At 38.9% G+C, this 7,709-nt stretch overlaps 1 long non-coding RNA gene across 14 annotated transcripts in view; it reads right to left on the reverse strand.

The window, feature by feature from the left end:
- Positions 1 to 268: 268 nt before the first annotated feature.
- Positions 269 to 7,709, reverse strand: part of LOC119321075 — an 8,065-nt gene continuing 624 nt past the window's right edge. The window contains exons 2-8 of one of the 14 annotated variants that reach the window (XR_005155107.1): positions 7,447 to 7,610; positions 5,449 to 6,678; positions 5,220 to 5,265; positions 4,726 to 4,911; positions 4,449 to 4,601; positions 877 to 4,057; positions 269 to 774 (exon numbers count right to left, since the gene is read on the reverse strand). This is a non-coding gene — a long non-coding RNA (uncharacterized LOC119321075). Of the gene's footprint in view, positions 775 to 876; positions 4,058 to 4,448; positions 4,602 to 4,725; positions 4,912 to 5,219; positions 5,266 to 5,448; positions 7,611 to 7,709 lie in introns of all 14 variants that reach the window. The other 13 variants (XR_005155104.1, XR_005155103.1, XR_005155105.1 and 10 more) reach the window with 13 other exon arrangements.

Genomic DNA, 7,709 nt, shown 5'->3' on the forward strand with positions numbered 1-7,709 from the left:
AGCAAACTATTCATTTGGGCTGGTGGCGCTCCAGATCGCACGTGAGCGCCATATTCAGTCCCTAATTATACTACTCCCTCCGTTTCTAAATACAAATCTTTTTAGATATTTCAATAAGGACTATATACGGATGTATATAGACATATTTTAGAGTGTAGATTCACTCATTTTGCTCCTTATGTAATCCGCATTTGAATCTCTAAAAAGACTTATATTTAGGAGCGGAGGAAGTAGTACAAATGTCCGTGCGTTGCACCGAGCAAAAAAATTAAATATAACCTGCTCCACGTGCCATTATGCAACACTTTTTAATCTAATTTTTTGCAAAGTCAGAAATAAGGTTACACCGAATATTTCTTTTTTGGCCATGAAATTTGGACGTATCCTAACAATGTTCATCCTGACCTATTTCAGCTCCACACTCTCATTTCATCCGATGAAAGAGTAGTGCGTTGCAAAGAGAGAAAAATAATATGGCACACCCCCACTGGCGGAGCTACGTGTGATGAAAATGGGCCATGGCCCGCCCATTCAAGAGCAAATGCAGTGTAGGATTAAAGTAAATTGAGTCACGAGGACAAAAAATAGTGGTCTTTCTTCATACCGGCCCGCCCAGCTTTTGCTACGTAGCTCCGCTAGCTACTACACACCCCTATCTTTATAAGAATGGCTCAGAACCCACTACAACTTCACTTCGTCTATTTGAACATGGCACTCCATGTAGAAATAGTAGCTAGTTCAAAATTATTCAGCCATGTACTATCTGGTTAATTTCTGTAAAAAGAAATTAAGAGGTTAATTAATTAGTCATCCCTTTGAATAGTAATGCTCACCTTTTGTGACGCTTAGATTGGACGGTGAAATTTAGAAACTCACCTCATCTCTCCATCCTAACGTATACCCTTCGCTAGTCTCATGAAGATGAGATCTATGAAGATTCAACATAGTACCTGTAGAAAGAAAATAGTTATGTACCAGTAGGAAGCAACTCTATGCATGTCCTTACTCGTTAATAATCTCAGGCCATGATTGCATCAGCATCCAATTGTTTTCGGTTTGCTACACTGATCAATTTGTTTGGAGCAATGACCATAATATCAAACTACTGGATGAGATTGCTTTCAGTCTGCAAGACAGATCAATTTTCTTGAAATAATCACAAAGCTATCAAACAACTAGAAGGAATGAACTATGAAAAAATCTAAGGAGAGCTATTCGAATGAAACTATCGGCATGCAGAAGTACAGCTTTCAGCAATGGTAATAAATAGAATGACCTAGACGCATGCCAAGCAATGTGAAAATGAATGTTCTTTGCGTAAATATTTCTTCATCTTTAGCTAGTATGTAACAAATATGGCATTAGCCATATGATATAATACAGTAGAACATATAAGTACGTTCTTTTTCAAAGACTTAGCACAAAGAACCAAATCATCCAGTTAGTCGGTTCACTTAAAATCAATCCACATACTTGTCATGTCGCAGACATTTACCTTTGGTAAACTAAGTAATTAACATTCGCAGATATTGTTATGCTTTCTTGTTAGGAAAAGCAATCAAAATTCCTCAAAAGGCATTAAGTTGTCACACAGTTGTATGTCTGCGTCTTGTCCAGAAGGTTTAAGCAACCGTCAAATGTGGCCATTAAGCAAGTTGAGACTACCTTTTGCAGAGAATAAATATGATCCCAAAAGAATAATTCCCTGTGGCGACTTGGAAAATAAATGTGCTGCCGAGTAATTAACTTCATAATTAAGCACACAAGTCATCTGCATCAATACCGTTACATTAAAATGTAGCAACAACATGTTATTTTAGCATTATTCCCTTGGAATTTGTACAATGTAGTGATGAATGCGTGGCACAAAAAAGAGATGTGGCATTATGGTTGGTACCTTGAAAAAGGCCTTGCTCTTGAGCTGGTTGTCCACTGCTCATGAACTGAACGAAACTAGTAGACTGCCCGTGCGTTACCACGGGCTTTTTAAATTTTATATATCGCTTGCATCTTAGAGAAATAATGATAGAGAGATGTTAAGTTCATCGTAGTGTTCATTTGGTTATACTGGAGAAATAAGATAACATTCCCTCAGACAAATTTATTTTTATTGATAAATGAATTCCCTCCTGCCTAAGTGGTTGACCTGGTAGGCAAAGGAGAATTTCATAACATGTATATGGTACCTTGCTAGAATAAAAAAATTAACTGATATATTTGCCTCAAAATCAGAATGGATGAAATTCCCACAGAAAATATAGCGTGCGATTACGAGGATTAATAGCACACTAAATCGTATTTCTGAATGCATAGGACTGCAGAAGTGTTATTTCTTTGGAAAAAATGGACAGAGCAAATGAGGACGGTCCAATGCAGGTTCTGCCGCTTCTATTGTACACATGTGTTTATACATAATCTGTTGGAAACAAAAAGGAACAAAATATGTTGAGTAGGCAACGGTATGTTTTAGAAGATGATGACTTCCTAATATTGAAGCACATAACTGAACTCTACTGAATAGTGGCAGATGAATCATAGGTACAGGAAAAGAGTGAACAAATAGGTATTATTTCTGTTACTCACAGCCTACATGTACAACATTGAGAAGCTCCTCTTGAATCAAGCTTACAACAGTGAGCATTGAACAATCATTCTCTCTTGTTGCTAGCCAGTGTTGAGAACGCCTGTGCAACGGATAAGTATTGCAATGTTCTCCTTGATAGGTTCATGAAGATTGCCAGCAATGAGAATCACATCCAGTATTTACGCCTCAAAATCTCACCATTGGTACTCATGGGAATTAATTTGTAGTACTAAAAAGAATGATATAGCTCTCGCAAGAAACTTCATATAACTTCAGTGCTGGTTTTTCTAAGTCAAAATTTCAGCATATATGTGAATATTAAATTGATCTCGCATACCTAGAGAAATTAGGAAAAATTGTAAGGCTATAGTGCGGTTGGCGTGCCTACCGTGTCCTCACCGGTTGTAGCGTGACCCCTACATCCTTGGTGGCAGCCGCGGCGCCCACGTCCACCTTCATCCACCCTTGGGCAGGAACAATATAACAGAAAAATAGTGTGGACCAAATGTTCATGGAATTTTGCAATATGATATAGCTACAGACGGGTATGATTGGCAACAATCCTAAAATTAATATTGTACCATAATGTCTAGCTCAGGAATTTTACACTGCACCAACATTTAGCACGACGGCAACAACCACATGACTCCATCACTCGTGACTGATATAATACCGTCTCTTCCTTATGTGAAACCACAAATATTAAATTCTATTGTTAAAGATATATTCCTAACACGTGAAGAAGAGGGAAAAGCAATATGGCAATTTAATGTCTCATCGACCCTGCAAGTTGGCAGCATCCAAAGTGTGATCGATTTTAAACATAATCTTTAACTACAATAATGTGTACAATACAATTCATCATTTCTTTATTCTAGGCATTTTTTTACTCCCTCCGTTTCTAAATATAAGACCTTTTAGAGATTCCACTGTGGACTACATACGGATGTATATAGACATACTTTAGAGTGTAGATTTACTCCTTTTGTTACGTATGTAGTCTATAGTGAAATCTCTAAAAGATCTTACATTTAGAAACGGAGGGAGTACCCTGAATAAAGAGATAACACAAGGACAAACTTGTGAGAGACAGAGAGAACCCAGTTAGCATCTCAGACCGTGAATAAGAACTCCTATCAAACACTCCAAGTTTTATGTTACCATCTAATTAAACAATAGTAGTATAATAATAAACTGTGAACCTGAGACGGTTAGGGTTTGGCGAGGTACCTGGAGGGAGGAGGCCGGAGAGTCATGGAGGTCATCAACATGCGGGTATTATGCGATCGTGGAATTGCTGGTGCCGCGACGACAAGCGACCTTTCCCCATCGCAGAGTCGTCATCGTCAGCACTGGCCTCCTCCGACTGATTGCGCTGCCAACGTCGCATCAGGTCGTGATACTGAGGAAAGTGGGAGATGGCGGTCGTGTGTGGGTGTGGGTCTAGGGATACAAAGCATCCTAGATTACCTACTGGTGAGCGATTAGCTAAATTAGTGACGGCGGTTTTTCATCCAAACGGAAAAATTTAGTGTGAACGATGATATATTGGTGAATTTTTATCATCCTGATATAAAATGCAGGTTCGGACACTTCGTAGCATAGTCACCAAGGTGAGTTGTGTCACAGGACATTCTTTTTGAAGTGTCTAATTATATATGAACTAAATCATGGTTGAAGAACATTGCCATGCCTCCCAAAAGTTTAAAAGTTATTAGGAATGTAGTGCAATTACTAATTAGCCATGCCGTGTTCTAGCATATAAGGAAATTGTTTTTGTCCAGTATGCAGTACTGGAATAAGTAGTGTTTGGAAGCATATACATCAAATAAAAATAGTTGAAGGCCCAACGATAATTTCATACCTGTAGCAGAGGCATCACCTCAACAAACAGTACTACCAATGAACATTGCAATATTTGTTCATAGTAAATAATCCTTGTACGTCAGAAACCAGAAACTTTGTGTCAGTGTGTTTCGTGAGAAGAGGACGCCAATCCATCCTAATCCTAGCACAACTGCAAATCAAAGGCAAGCATGCTTTACATGGCAGAAGTTCCAGGTAAGAGAAGAAAATCTAATATGATACTTATCTAACTGTATGAATACATTAGAAAATATCATTTCCAATACAGAATTTACCATCATGCCATTAACTGGTTCTGCAAATCCAGTAGATCAAAATCCTTCGTGGCAACAAGGAGGGCCAAACGTTTATGTTCTGGCAGTAGATATCACTACCATGACCAGTGCCTCAACGACTAACTTCCAGGCTCAGTATTGCAGGTCCTCATATATGCCATCAAGAAGATCAAAAGACATATATCCCTGCAAACAAAAGCAATTTTGTATTGTTGCATAGCACCTTTCAGGGATAAAGAGAACTACAATCAATTAAGTCGTCCCTTAGACAATATAACTTTCATCACGTAAGGGTGACATACAGCAGAAAAAGAATTCAGTTGGCCCATTTCAACAAGCATTTATCATAATCAAACCAGCAACATAGGGTCACCAAATTTGAGATTATTTTTTCAATCCCATAAAACAAACATCAATAACTGAATTCCATTTAAGTATTGCACATTGTAGGATAAAAAGAAAAAGGAAATGGGTATTACACATTATAAACTCACCTTCTTTGTATCTGTTGGCAGGTTGCTTGTCCAAATTTAGTAATATCTAATATGCATGCCAACATGTCAAAAACGTTGAGCACCAATAAAGCACAGAAAACCATAGGTAGAAGATAAATCAATATACTTCATTCATATGCACTAAACGCATTGTAAAAAGGTACAAGTACTGAAATAGAATCAAAAAAATCAGAAATAAGATTTGCATAATGGAGTGAGATATGCTTACGTTGGTGATGTTTAAGACAGTGACCAGAGCTTGTAGAGTTAGTCGTTGAGTTTTGCTTCTCTGCCATAGGAGCTCCGTCATGCGCGAGGTTCTTGCACTGGTACTGCTGCCCATGCACTCTGCAACTTTGCCTTCGACAATCTACATCGTCCTTGAAGTCCCAGTACTTCCTGATCCGACAAAACTGAAGGATCCTTGACCCGACAAATCCGAAGGATTAAAATAAAATAAAGAGTTCAGTTGTGAACAGCAGTAAGGGCTCCATCGCACACGAGGCTGGGCGTTACTGATTTAGCAACCGATGACGGAAGGAGAATAATTTTCGGAGCTCTATACCCTGTCCTTGACATGTCATTTCTGAAATCTTAAGAGCAAGTAGTACGTTCTACTACTAATGTGGTATCATTTGATTTCCCCCCGGAATAGTCAGTTCCACCGCACTTTCATACAATCACACAAAAGTACATGAAAAATGAGAGGTTCAGTTCATCTCTGAATAAGGAAGGACGAAATGGAACTACAGTATGCAATTGTAGATGCAAACTCCCATATACTAACCATTCCGCTATGTAGAACTCTGAACTCAGAATGCAGAAACCAAGACATGTTGAACTGAAATTGCCGGAGGTGACAGTTGGCAAACCTAAAGATTACGCACCATCCACCATGTTCGAAAGCAAACACATGCATCTATGATCGATCTTCTGGTGGCAGCGCCAGTGCACGATCTAATTAGCAGTAAATTTCATCAGATAAGCCCACAAAGAAAAAAAAATCACCAGATCATTCAGCAACAGAGTGACAAACACAGACAGAAGAAAGAAGAAATCCATATGCAGAGAAGCATGAACCAATCTCTACAAAAATCAAAAGAAAAAAATGTGCACACATACGCACATATCAGCCAGTTCTAGCATGCATCAATCCATCAAAGCATCAGGCCATCAGCCACCCATTAGAGAAGTGAAAAATGAAAGGATTCAAACTTACGCATCAACCCATCTAAGCATTAGGCCAAAGGCAGCGGGAGCAAAGTGCTCTGATGAATCCGCTTGGCGCAGCTCCGATCCCCTCGCGCATCTCGGCGGCGACGCAACCCCGGCCCCCTCGCTCACCTCTACTGGGCGCTAACCTGACCCCCTTTCTCTACCTTGTCCCTCCTCACGTCGCCCCCAATCGACATCCAGACGGGGCTCCATCCGAGCTAGCGGCATTGTCCAATCCATTTTCCTGCCCTTAGAAAAATCTCAGTGTGGAAATATCTCTTAACAGTTAAGAAATTATACAAAACAACACAATTGTACAAGCAGTAGCAGTAGCAAGCAACAGGCAATCCTGACAAAAGAAGTGTATTGTACACTACAAAAAATCTATTCATAAGGAGGGTAACTAAAAAACGCGTACTGTGCACTACAAAAATATCTATTCTCATGAAGAATTACGCCAGTTGCGTTAATTAGCAAATTAGGAAAATAGTCCATTCATACATCAGAAGCAATGCAATAGAAATTGGAGCAGCACCACCAAACATTCATAGGAGGCGATTACCTTGTGAAGAACTGCTAGTGCTCCCTGTTTTTCAGTTAAAAGAGCATAAGGTCCTACTAAAAAAGAAAGAATTGGTTCAGAAGCTCATAGGTTGTTTGTTGTTCAGGCTACATAAAACAACTTCCCAATGGAAGAAACATCATAGTTTAATATTCAGTGAACTACTAAATGGAACAATTAAGATAATTTTGTAGACTCAGCAAGTACCAACTATTTGGCTTATCTAATCTCACATATTCCTTATTATTTTGATATACCAAGACAAAGTAGGTACTCTGTTCTCAGCTTTATGTTGGACCCAACAAAATACAGTGCAACTATCACAATTTTTGTAGTTGAGATTCATCAAATGAAGATTGGGGTAAAGCGTGGCTCTACTTATCTGATGAAGAACAAAATTAAAATTAATTCCATGCTGGTTACTGAATCTGATAAGATATAGTACCGCACCAAATTTGAAAGTCTGCTCTCTCGCCCATAAATTGTATTCCAGAGTAGCCACATCATAAACAAATAATATTACACAGAAATTATTGTGTTCCCTCGTCTTCTCCTTCTTCATCCGTAGAATGGATCACAGGATCAGCTATTGACCATATTATTTGAGCAGGTAGCTAAATCCATCAAATATAAGCATGGAAGAAGTGGATCAAAAAATGAAGCACGAAAGAAATTAAGAGAAACGGGAAGGGTAAGAGAGAGAGAGAGATAGA

Source organism: Triticum dicoccoides, chromosome 6B, assembly GCF_002162155.2.
Source record: "Triticum dicoccoides isolate Atlit2015 ecotype Zavitan chromosome 6B, WEW_v2.0, whole genome shotgun sequence".
NCBI classification, from domain to species: Eukaryota; Viridiplantae; Streptophyta; class Magnoliopsida; order Poales; family Poaceae; genus Triticum; species Triticum dicoccoides.